We start from the raw sequence: 13,735 nt of genomic DNA, 5'->3' as shown, positions 1-13,735 counted from the left end.
GAGAAGCTGGAATGTAATGTTTGGCAGTTTTACTTGAAAATAAATACTTCATGGTGCTATATTTAAGTCTGTGGTTTGTTGTTGGGATTAGGTGATGGTGATGGTTGCTGAGCAAGATCTTCAGCCATTGTTATATTTAAAAGCAGGAGATGATTTTATGACCTCTTAGCAGCGCTACTTCTTCAGGGCCTACTGGATGGGCCAGCTGGGCCAGGGCTAACTGGTTAGCATGCTAACTTTGAAAAACAAACATTAACATTGGTGTTGCTTTCGACCACTGGAGAAAGCCCATGGAGAGTAACGGAATGAAGTCGGAATGCTGAACTTGCAATGTTTCATCTTGATTGGTTAGTAAACAGACACAATTCTTATGCTATGCAAAAAATTACATACAGCATCTTTAAAGAGTAATGTTTCAAAATAGTATCGCCAATGACTGGCGATACTACTATCCATTGACTGTTCAATACATTGGGTAAATATCGCATCTCTGAGGTATTTCAACTGAATATTTGTTTGGCTGAAGCAAAATGCATAAAGCGCATAATGTCCTTTAAGGTGGCTCCTACTTTTGTTGTGTTCAAAGACCTTTGAGACTTTTGTCAGGTCAGTTTTCAGTTTTTATATATAGTTTTTTTTTGAATGATTGTGTTGGACCAATTTACTAGACATCAAATCTATGACTGTGTAGCGTTCTTAAAAAAACAGATTGTGGGACTAATGGAAGATTAAAAGGAACCGAGAGCCCTGAGAGTTTGATGACCTTTTAACTTGCCGTTTGTTGTGAGGAGGTGGCCAAGGAGTGCAGATTACATTTACACCTGGCAAGGCTACGATCTGATCTGATCTGATGTTGTGTAGTCGATCTGATTGCATTTAGATAGCAATGCGTTGTGTGTGCCTCCACACTTATTGCTTACTTTTTCTGATCTACATGAGATATCAAGATACAGACCGAATGCCTATACAAAGTGCAAATGAGTAGAAACTATCCGCAATGAGACTAGTCATTAACCCAAAATGTGTTAGCCTGGGACCCAGCCGAATTCTGGGAGCTCATTTCATTTGCTCTGCCAGACTACGGTCTGGATCCCCTCCATTGGAAAGTGATTTTCCCACAGGTAGAAAACTTGCCGGTCCAATCACAACCGATTATCTGATGATGGGCGGGGTTTATGCCATGGCACGGAGAGAAGTGACTATTGTAAACAACCAAGACTGCCGCTAATGAACCAGCATTTGACTGAGCATGTACCCGATACTTTTTAATTTCTCCATCAAAAACAACAACACTGGTTCACTGACATTGTGGAATCATCATCACAGACATCTCCTCTCTGCTCTCTGCTCTAGTCTGTTGACATTTTCCTCAGCAGACGTCACATGGCCATGACCTACTGGTTGTAGGTCTGTCCAATTGCGTCCGGGGGCATTTTGACCTGAATCTGTTGGTAACGCCTCTTGGAAATCGAAAATGAACCGAGAGATCCCCAGACTCATATGCAATTGAGTGTTAGTCTGGCTATCCTAGGCTAAAATTAAGGATGGGACACATCAATCCTTTATCACTTTATTTGCATGTAATAACTATATAGCAAAGACTGTATCTGCCATATGTGAGTATATCTGCAATGAAACACAGTGTCCCCCTCATTGTAATGGCAAAAATCAAGTGTTTTCCCTGAAACATTCATCCCTGGCCTCAACTTAAATTACAGGAAAACTATTCAGGCAGCGAAGTTACACAGATATACATTTTTTTGGAAAGGAGAGTGCCGGGTATCGGATCAGCGTGCTCACACATACCCTGAGGGGACCTGTCAGAATTGGTAGCTGGCGCATCCCTTCACATTGAAGGCAAAAACAGAGGTAAACATTCACCCTTGGAACTGGAACTATTTGAAGATCGCAGGTTAAGCCAAGTGAACTCGTGACTGAGTTCAAATCCCCACACAAGATGCAAGTATGAGCGGAGGAGGTAGAATACGCCGCCTCTATACATTAGCATATCCTTTCAAGGTGCCCTTCAGCCGGGCTCTGAGCCCCCGACAGTGTCGACTGGTGTCGCGCTGGGCAGCTGCTCGAAGGTGCTGTAGAGGAGTAGGGCTGCTGGAGAAGGGCAGAGCATTGAATCATATTTCACATCTTTATTTATGCCGTGAAAACTGAAAAAGAAAAGATGATCTACTAATATTGTTAATTTGCATCCGTTCAGACCCACGGGCCGCCTGACACTGAGTAGATGCAAGAAAGAGCTACTTTGTGCGCAGCGGTTTGACGATTCAGCGGACAACGGTCATGGCTGTGCTGCTAATTGATTTTCGGATCAAAGGCGGGCCCTTTGTGGAGTACGGGGCCTTTTCCGACGAGTTTAGTGCCTTGTTTATTGTGTTCACAAGAGCCTCGACAAGGCTGATCACAGCCGTGTCGCTGACTGCAGCGCAAAGACCAAGGAAGGCCAACGGTTAGCGGTCGCATCACGGCCCCTGTGCGTCCCATTAAAACACACGCCGTTGCACATGAGCAGCCTACCCTGCCGCACCGTCCAAGGTTGGCTGTGAAGCGCCTCACCATGGGTAGGAAGAGAGAGAGAGAGAGTTAGAGAGAGAGAGAGGGAGAAGGACAGCGGTTCACCTCGAGATTGAGCTCAGCTGTGATGTAACTGTTTCGACGACGGCTGTGCCGCAGTCAATTTAGGATTCGGTGTCCTCAAACGACCTCAACACCCCCCCCCCCCTCCTCCTTCCTTCTCTGCCTCCCTCCTCTCTCGCTCCTCTGTCTCTTTTTTCCTCTCCTCACGCTGATGCCATTTATCTCTTCCACACCCTCTGTGTCTCGCCTTTTTTTTTATCTGCAACCAAAATCTGCGGCTACCCTCTCTCCGTACCCTCCGTGCAGACTCTAATATTATCCCCTCGCCTCTTCTTCCCCTTCTCTCCTCCCTCTCTCAGTGTCAGCTCGTCCACACATCACTGCCCCTGGTCTCCTCCTGCCCAGCATCATCCCCTCTCTCTCTCTCTCTCTCTCTCTCTCTCTCTCTCTTTCACCCTCTCAGGCTGCAGTGCTAACCTGCCACACACACACACACACACACACACACACACACACACACACACATATAGAGTAATATGTGTACTTCAATAGTGCTCTGGAAGCGTGGAACGCGTTCGCTCGCTGCAAACTGTCCACCTCCACAGTTACGCTGCTCGTCGGGTAACCTTGCTTCTTTCAATGATGGCGTATCCCTGGACATATTTAGCTCTACTATATATTAATGGCTCCGCTACACACATCTCAACCTCTCCCTGCACCACTCGCATCATTGTTCGCCTTTCCACAACCCCTCCCCTTCACCTTCCTCATTCTCTTTCTCCACACCATCTTGTGCTTACCTGTCGAGTCAGGGCTTTTCAGTGTTTTACCGCTGCGACTGCAGACAATATTGCTAAAGCATTTTGGTTTGTGATAAGCTGACAAGCAAATGCTTACACATTTAAATAGAATATTTTGAATATGAAATAATGCAAACCTCTATCAGAGCATCTTGCCTGTTGTGTAACTATTTTGCGTGTTTGTGCATGTGTGTGTGTGTGTGTGTGTGTGTGTGTCTGTGTGTGTGTGTGTGTGTGTGTGTGTGTGTGTGTGTGTGTGTGCCCATCCCTGCTCTCCTCTCCTCTCTCTGACTGATGGAGGGTGGGGTAATCTGCACCGGTTGCCATGACACCAGACAGCCCTTGCTTGGCGAAGGCACGTAGTTTCCTCTCTGCTCTATTTCCCCGGAGCCCTCCACTCACTATATGTGCATCTGTGTGTGTGTGTGTGTGTGTGTGTGTGAATCTGGGAGAGTCAAATATGATGCACAAAGCTAAATGGAAGAATAGAACATGGGGAGAGCGAATTTACTATCTCTTCACGTGGAGCTGGGGGGGTAAAGCACACAACACCTGTCTTGAGGTAAATATTTTAGAGTCATGAAACAGTGTTGAATATGGAAATCATGGTTAGAGTATTTCACATTTTCTTTAGTGGAAGACCTTCTGGTGAACTTCATCCAATCCTCAGGATGCTCAGAGACCCTGGAAGCTACTCAAGGACGCCCGGACTTCCCACAGAAGACCTTCAGTACAAACACATGCCACAGTCCTTATCCTATGGTTCAGACATCTTGTTCCGAAACCCAAACTGTTGGTAGCTACTGGTCAAAGTGAGTAATAGTTGATACACTCTACAGGTATTGGCATTAGGGAGAAAAACTACAACTGTTGAGACAAAGAAGGCAAAAACCGTTTAATGCTTCATAACTTTGGTACATACAGAGATCTGTACTCATTTCACTCTTTAATTGAGAACATAGATTTAATTCCTACAGCAAATAGCTGCTCCCCGGCCTGATGCAATTACTTTTCTTGGTCTCAAAAGGCAATCACGGTGTTTTTCAAGCACTCCGCTCACAGCCCTCGGAATCCTAATAAAAGTGTCCATGCCAGCGCCTATCCATCTATCTATCTCCAGACTCCAGCCCAGTTGAATAATTTAGCAGGCTATATTTCCAGCCATCTGCTTCCCTCTCTCCCTCATTCACACACACACACACACACACACACACACACTCGCTCACTCCCTCTCCCTCCATCATTCCTCTTTTCCTTTCTCAGTCCCTCACTTTAGATTCTGCTCTTTCTTTTGCCAGATTATGGCTTGCGATGAAGCTCCACATATAAAATCCTGTATATGAAAAGGTGCATGAAAAGGTGTGTTTGTGTGTGTGTGTGTGTGTGTGTGCGTGCGTGCGTGTGTGTGTGCGTGTGTGTGTGAGTGTGTGTGTGTGTGATTATACATGGGGGGGGTCATTTGGCGTCAAAATAATAATAATTCACATATGTGTTTGTGGTCTGCGAATATTTCAACGTTCTTCTACTCTCCCGAAGACACTCTGTGGTTAATAGGAGCCAGAGGAACACACACACACATATATATATATCAATATGTATATACATCCTGGATCAAATCGTTAGCAGATCAACATCGGCCACACTGCCTGTCAGAGCCCAGCAGAGGTCAGCCAAGTTCCTCTTCCCTGTCAGCATAATGAGCAGAGCAAACCGCATGTTGCTGCACCAGCAACGCGCCCATCGTCATCCGCGTGCACCGTTTACGCTGCCTCGGTAACTGATGGTCCCCCCCCCCCCCACCACCACCTCCCTCCCTCCTTAACCTCCCGCCCGCCCTGCTCGCAGCAACAGTGTGAGCGTCACACTTTTAAATGAAAAATGAATGCTTGATTGCATGTATAGGGACCGGTTGATTTCACGGCGTGTGGAATTAATGTGGGCAAATAAATACAGCTGGGGCCGACGCAAGATGGAGGAGCAGGCAAGCAGACAGACAGACAGACAGACAGACAGACAGACAGACGGACAGACGGGCAGGGAAAAGCTCCGGCATAGGTTAATGTTAATGACTGGAAGATCACGAGGTAATTAATTCAGGTTGATGAGGCCGTAATGATGAGGAAGATGGAAAAGTTTAACAACACTGACTCAATAAGTTGGATTCATGTTATGTTTCTCTCCCTCTCGAATAGAAACAGATGATTTCTTTTTTTCTTTTAAACATGAATGGCCGGGGGGAAAGAAAAAAACGAAGACAGCACAAGGAACCCTGGGCTGATGGGAGACTCCGTAATTGTTCGGGGGTTTGTAATCAGTGGTAATTTTCCACGTGAGGCAAAAACAGTCCTCTATGACATTGAGTCATGTGACCTACAGATCAACGTAAGGGCACCGAGCATCAGTGGGAACAGCAGTCACGTCTCCCCTTTTCATTCAACCATACTTCCTATTTATGCACACAAAAAATTTGCTGGATCATAACTTCCCATATTTGAGTCGGTATACTGCAACACTGGAGTTAAAACTTTCCCCAGTGGCACCATTCGGAACTCAACCTCTCCCAAACGGACTTTTTGATGACGACTGTTAAAAATGTTCGGTTTCAAATGTCATAAAACTGACAATAAATATGTAGCAGTTTTGAGGAAAAAAAACACGAGCCCTCGGTCAAAATAACTATATTTTAGTTTGGGTAAATAACTCTGGAGTAATTTAATTCCATAAAAACAAAATTGGTTCTGGGTAAAGACGTCCCAGGACTGTGCCAGACTGGGTGAACTTATTCCAAATGATATTTAACACATTCGTCCCCAGACTGTTCTTTTGTTTTTCTCTCTTTAAAGTGCTGATCTTTGCGAGCAAATGTAGTCCAGAGGACGAAAATGTTGAACAATTTGAATAATTAATTAAGAAATCCAGAATACCTTGTTCTGGAGTAGTAACTCCCCCAAAATCTCCCCATCTCTCTCTCTCACACACACACACACACACACACACACACACACTCACACACACATGCCTTCTCACCTCCTGCACACTCAAGACACTGCACGGCCCATTCCCATGAAATGTGCTGCAACTGGATAGGTATCCTTTTTCTCGATGGACTTACTGTATGTTCTGCTAATCTTTGTTTGAACGTTTTGAATGGGAATAATAAACCATGATGCACGGGAGAAGAGTTGTGCAGTCATGGATCTTTACTCAACTAATGACACTGAGTGACATACTTTGAGTATTTCCAGTAATTGAAGCTTAATCCTACCCAACCTATAACAGCATTTGAAATTCATACAGAAATCTGATGATAGAATACATGATGAGCATTACATTACTGTAAATAAGGACTCCTCGGTGTTGCATTGCTCTTTTACCAAAGTGGACCAGAATACTTGAGTGGTGTCAATGGTCCGCACCTCCTTTTGTGTGTGCTTTCAATTCAGAGTCAGATTAATGTAGAGATGATTCTATAAAAATAAATGGGGATGGTGGTGAGATGTAAGGAGAAAACAGGCAGACAGGAGAGAGCGAGAGGAAGGGGAAACCAGGGAAAGTGAAGGAAAGAACGGGGAGGAGAGGCGGCGTGAGGAAAAAAAGGAGAGAGGCGAGGCGGGGATGAGAGTGAGTGGAGTGAAGGGGCTCTGGAGGGGGAGGAGGAGGAGGAGGAGGAGGTGGGGGTGGGCTGCTGCTGCTGCTGCTGCTGATGCCGGAGCACAGCGCGGCCAGGCTGAACCGAGTGAACTGCGGCGGAGGTCAGGGAGTCCAACATTCCTCTGGAACACTGTGTTTACACTGCGTAGCGGCGAGGGGGTGCGGGGTGGGGGTGCGAGGGGGACGACGCACAGGGAAGGAAATCATCTCCCGGAGACACTCCTCTCGGGGCGGGAGTGTGTGTGTGTGTTTGTGTGTGTGTGTGTGTTAGTGTGTGTGCGCGTGTAGTATGGAGTGTTTCTCAAGCACTGGAGTAACTTGATTCCAATCCCCCCCCCCCCTCCCCTCCCCCAGCCAGAGCTATTTCAATCAACCTTAAATCAGCCTTAAATATCCTGTACTGTACATACGACTGACAGCCATGTGCCACATCCAACACCGACATCCAACATTCAACCTGAAATCAAACAAGAAGCAATGTAATTTTCTGGTGATGAAAACCTGTTTTGTTTTTTTCGTTTACTGTTTGTTTGTTTGTTTTTTTACTACAAATTGATATAATAAAGATTGAAAGCATTTGTCCTATCAAAAGTAGACTCAAATTTTGGGTATGATTAAATAATAATGTATGAAATAATATGTGAAATATTGTGTTTTAATCCTATTGAGTCCATTGCAAAGTCAGTAAGTCTTTATTGCAAACACTAATGCTTTTTAAATGTTTACAAAGCAGCTTTAAACTTCTTTGGACTGTTGCAATTGAATTTCTGCTACGTTTAAAAGACAGCAAAACATTTTGTGTATATATATATATATATATATACATGTATATATATATTTATATTTATTTGTACATGTAAAAAACTTTCAGGGGAAACCGCATTCAACAACATCTTTAAAGAAAATGTAAGACCTTTACTGCTTACAGCAGAAGCTAATTATTTATCAAGTCTATTTTTTCTGCACAGTTAACAGCGAATCAACTCTAAGCTGCAGCTGAATTATAATTTTTTTTTTTTGAAACTACACAGACGACTATCTTGACTCATCAAATAAGAGCAGAGCGGCGAGTGGACGCGAGCGGAGACTGGGAGCCCCGCGGCCGGTTTCCCTCTGTGCCGCTTGCACATTCTTTCATCCATCCCACAAACACGTTTCCTTTCCCCATCTGCTGGCACAAGGGAGACACTGCAGGGCAGCAGGAGCGGCACGCACACGCGGACAGAACGACGAGACTCGCGGTCACACCTTTCCGTCTGAGGAAGCCAGACCATGGATGAAAAAGTGAAGTTGACTTGGCGTGATAAACAACTCGTTCTACAATTGCTCATCAATACTCTTGATGAGAAAATGGTGCGGGGGCTTTTTTTTGTTGTCAGAGGTTTGTGAATCTCTAGCAATGAATACAAATGACATTAAAGTAGCTCTTTAATTCTCTCTCTTCACTCTGTTTAATGCTACGCAAGCCACATTTCCAGCATATCTGCTAATCAGAGAAAAGTTCTTGATATGCACCGGGGAGTTATTGTCTTGCCTTCTTTTATATAAATATTACTATTTCAATCAGATTTGGCCCGGACACTATTCAGCCTCGGTAAATATTGAGTGTTTACTGTGCCATTGAGGAAATTATCAACGGTGCCATCAGTCAGAGTGACATTTCAGTGAATCAAAGCCGAGCAGGAGACAATTGGCTGTCTGGGCTCCAGACTGCATAATCAATTTGTCCCCAGACTGCTGCATAGCAGCACTGCAAAAGAGCAAAAAAAATACGCAGAGGTGGCAGACTTTAGGTGGGGCGAGAATCTTTACGTCGATTCAAATCTGAAACCTTTGGACCGCTTGTGTCTGAATACTGTCAACGTATGGCAACCGCTTCACATTCAATATTCGATTAATCATTCAAACATGGAGCAGGTCAACGACAGTCTGACATCAGCCGTCACCTCCGGTTCGTGGTCTGACTGATATTTATTTACTTCCTAAAACGCCCTGGAGTAGAATTGTGAAGTATAATGACTATATCCAAGTATGTCAAGGCTGTTCTTAGGTACGGTATTTGAATGCATGTACTACTGATGTAGCTGAAGGTTACATCGCTCAAAAAGAGAGACCGCCGTCCACTTCGACGCCTTCGTTAATGTACCAGACGATTGGAGGAAGGGACTGGGGCGAGAACACGGAACCGCCCCAACGTTTGCACGTTCCTGTGGGGTATTAACGACCACCGCCCCAGGAGGATAGCCGTGGTGTACCGTCGGGTTTGAAGCAACCATGCCGACGAACAGCTTCACGTCAGACATCTGTTGCATTTGCCCCTGTCCTGTGCGTCCCCATCCCTCGCGCTGGAAAAGCCCGGAGGCCTGGAGAGCAAGTGGACAGACGAGGAGAAGGAAATCGGAGACAGAAGAGATGGGTGAGGTCGGTGTCGGATCAGGAGTGAGCCCAGAAACAACAATGGATGGCCACAGCTTTGACAATGCCTTTCCAGCAGCACCCCCCCGGCCCCCTCCAACACCACCACCACCACCACCGACCACCTCACCTCCACCACCACCCCCCACCCCACCCAGAGAGCCAAAACCTTTGCTCTATCTCCGTGACAGGCGGCATTCTTTTGTCTGTGTCCGCCAGACTCTAGCCGGACACACACAAAGGCAAGTGCACCGAGGGGACAGAGCATGACAGAGTGAACAGAGTGGACGGTGGGGTGGGGGGTGGTTGAGAAGCATAAGAGCATAAGATAAGCATAAGAGGCTTTATTGGCATTGTAAATGTACACAGAAATTCTGATTGGTAGCTCTCGGAGGCCCCAGCGGCAATATAAGGGAGCAATGGATTGATGATAAAGGTTTAGATCGGCAAAGTGTGCTCACCTTTTGTCCGATAGTCTCCCTTCCCCTTGTGCGTGTGCGCGTGTGATTCCTTTCCCCACCTTTTTGCACGGGAACGCAACAACAAAGTTAGTTTTTCTCCCTCCTTAAATTGAGAGTTGCGAGCGTGCATAGGGGTGATGATCAGTAAGTTTGCATTTTCATTATTCTGTTGTAAAGTGTGCCCCCCCCCCTCCTGAACACCATCTGCTGTGTCCTGCTGTGAGGAGAGGAGGGGAGAGGAGTCAGGTGATGTTGTTTTCTTGTTGGTTTCAGTACTCGCCTTCCTGCATTACCACCATGTTACATCATCTAAAGTTCCCTCGCTTCCATCCAACCTCCCTACTCTTACTTCCACTTCTACCAGTGCAACAGTCTGAGGTCAAAAGTGGATTTATTGTAGCCTGCACAGCTGAGTGCATGTACCACCATGGGTCAGTCTGTTCCTGGAGACAAGTACGGTGGGTGCATTATGTATTATTCAAAGGATAACCAGTAGTACTTGAAAAACAATGAAAAACAGCAGAACGGAGTCAAATTAAAATCAGCTCAAAGAAACATTTTCTTGGTGAGCAATGGCAGCATACTTAAGTATTCTTTTGACAATTACCTGTAATCTAACCCGTTTCTTACTTTGCATAGCAATACAGTTTTTAAATACACTCTTTGAAATTATTGCTATTTTAAAAAGTAGGCTAGGTGTCTTTCTCTCAACCCTGTTTCTATTTGGTTAAACTCCAACAGCAAATATACATTTTTTTGAGGAATTGTAATTGTGAACACTTCCTACTGTACCAAATACCTTTGCTGTTGCAGTTTAGAGATGTATTTTCTAGGAGACAGTGTTACTTTTTAACTTTGCCTTTTAAGTAAACTATCTAACCCTTACTTGGCTCCTTTAACTCCCTGTTTTGGCTTTATATCCTGCAAATTGAATGTCTTTTTAAGTCTCTCTGTGCACATTAATGCCGTTTCAAGACAAATACCAAGATAAGCCCTACAGTAATAAAAGCATAAAAGCTATTGCAAAAATGAAAGAATATCTGACAATTGAAATGTCATCAAGTTAGCCTGTTAGCCTCAGTAAAAACATGTGTACTAATAATAAACCAAAACCGAAAATGTCAAATAAAGTATGTTATATACAAAGTGAGTGAGACATTTTCAAATATTGGGCTCTATTTTAACGCTCTAAGCTCTTGTTCTGAAGCACATGGAGCAAGTGCACTTTAGTTTGTGCCCAAATCCACTTTCCTTGGTTTAATGGTGGGGAGAAAAAAAAGGTCACTGCACCAGTTTGATGGTTCAAAAGAGTTGACCTGTGGCTACATCCACATTACTACATTATCATTTTAAAACCCACCGCTGCTGCTTCTCCATTTTTCTACGCCAGCTGGGCACTACTCCGGAGTTTCTGTGCGCCTAAAATGGGGACGTTTGGAAACAGCGCTGCATTGTCGTATGGACGGACAAAAGCTGCGACATTTGGAAGCGATGCCGCAGTCACCCGCTTTTGCTTCCTGATTGGTTCTCACCAGTCACGACTATCGACTACCAGCCGTGAAGGCGACACGTTGTGAACGCTCAGTGCCAGGTGATCTTCCAGTTTGGCAGATTGATATTGTAATGGTGGATTAGCATGTAGTAAGAGGGAGCAATTCACTGCAGAGGAAACAGATCTGGCTAAATAACTATGCGACACTGACTTCAGACCACTAAAGCAAAACCGCTTAGCGCTGCCTCAATATATCAATGTGCCCACACTGCACCTGATCACACCCTTATTTAAAGACCAAAGCGCTCATGGATGGTCAAATGAGCGCATTTAAGCAATGTGGGTTCTGAACAGGAAAAAGGACACATGTATCAGTCTGAAACAAGCAAACACACTTTGTGGTTGGTGCTGCTTTGTATCCGGTGTAAGATAGGGCCCATCATCTCCATGTCTTGGAGACGGACGACTATGTCCACCCCATTATTTAGTCCCTTAAAAAAAAAAAATGCACATATAACTGTGAGCTGAAGTGGGAAAACATGTTTTTTCCACCTGTCTATTAACCTCCTGAATTCAATGTGCATGGCCTAATAGGACACAGGAAACAGGACATATGAATGGGGACCTATAGGGTAATGTTACATCCTGTGCTTTCAGTGTACACACTCGCATAGCGCAGTGTCCCCTCCTCCAGTACACCACCGACAGGCGACACACCCCGATCCCCCCGCCCTTCCTGTGAGCGTGTGCCATTTCCAGGCTCCCTGGCAGAGCTATAACTCATAAGTTGCTATAGTCACCACAGTATACTGCACCTTATGCTGGGGCACATAATCAGCAGCGCAGTCGGCGTTTTTAACGGCTCAGCAGAGAGAGGAAGCCGAGAGGAAGTGTGTGTGAACACAAGAGAGGAGGTTTTCCACTGAAAGTGGCTAAATAAATAGAGGAGGTAGCCGAGGAGAGAAAACTGAACCGCATGACAGAGTGCACCCAGTGAACTTCAAGGGGAAAATGGCTTTTTCCACTGTATGATCAAGAATATAACATGCTAATGGGAAATTGTAGAATTGCATAATTAAAGTGACGTTGTACTCGTGGTTAAATTATGAAGATTCATCAAAAATCAAATCCACAGACTTCATACTCTGCTGCGTTTTTCTGTTCCGGAAAAAAACTGCAGTGGATTGCACACCTTTGCCAAAGTCAAATATTGTTGGAAATGTGGGGGGGGGGGGGGGGGGGGGGGGGGGGGGGGGGGGGGGGGGGGAATGCCCTGACTCGAAAGACTGATTCGTAATCTGGCATCTCCTGGCCCACACACCATCCATCCACCAAGTTTGGTGTAAACCGGTTCAGTACTTATTATAATAATCCTGCTGACAATCAAACACACAAACAAACAAACACTTGTTCCACTGACACAGTAGTGCAGCATTTGAGCTGAACAGCATTTTAGTGTCTAGCTTCAGCCCATTACTGCCTATCACTACTATCTGCGGTAGCATTGCTCAGGCCTCGGCAGATTTGTTCGTGTACCAGAGTCAGACAGCAGATCGTTAGCCCATTAGCCAATTGGCTTGGTAGCCTGTTGCTATTACTCCTGATTCCTGCTGCCCGTGGAAGGACTCGCTGCTGCAGTTTGGCCGAGTCACAAAACTCTTAGTGTCTGTTCGAATCAATAGTTTTATCGACTCTACGTTACTTCTTATGTCTATCATATTACAACATATATACAAGTATGTCAATTTTTATTTTTAAAGATTACATTACATTCATTTTGCTGACGCGTTTGTCCAAAGCGACCTACAACCCACTAGGCTTTATGAGCTGCTTTCTTTCTTGTTTTTTTACTGTAAATACAATACACTCATAGCACCAACTTCATTATCACAGACGTGAAGTAAAATTGCTTTTCCTTAAGTTATCAGCTGTGTGTAGCGAACAGCTTCATATTGTGGGAGAATAACAAAAGCATATTGTCTGAATAACAGTATAGCGTGTTCCCGTGGCCTGAGAGTCTATGTGAAACACACAGTAATGGAAAACTCGAAATACTGGATACAATTGCACCCATGGTGAGGGAAAATAACATTTACCCTTCTAGAACTACACTCCAGTTCATTAGCATGCACATCATTTAAAAACAACAAAAAATAATTTGCAAAGAAGGGGATGCTATATAGACAAATGACAGAAATTTTTCTCCGTCTCAAACAGAACTACAATATCCAGTACCATCCTCGAACACATATTAAGATCCACCTCTTGAGAAAGGGACTGGACTGATGGAAACCACCTGCTCAGTTCTTCCCTTAGTGTGGGGC

The 13,735-nt window shown here is 44.8% G+C and overlaps 1 long non-coding RNA gene across 3 annotated transcripts in view; it reads right to left on the bottom strand.

Moving 5' to 3' along the window:
• The window catches only part of LOC118299611, an 87,291-nt gene that overhangs the window by 57,329 nt on the left and 16,227 nt on the right, over positions 1–13,735 (bottom strand). The gene's annotated exons all lie outside the window — the stretch shown is intronic.

This window comes from Scophthalmus maximus, chromosome 11, assembly GCF_022379125.1.
Source record: "Scophthalmus maximus strain ysfricsl-2021 chromosome 11, ASM2237912v1, whole genome shotgun sequence".
Lineage (NCBI taxonomy): Eukaryota > Metazoa > Chordata > Actinopteri > Pleuronectiformes > Scophthalmidae > Scophthalmus > Scophthalmus maximus.
The sequence above is the reverse complement of the archived record's forward strand: the minus strand, read 5'-3'. Positions and strand labels throughout refer to the sequence as shown.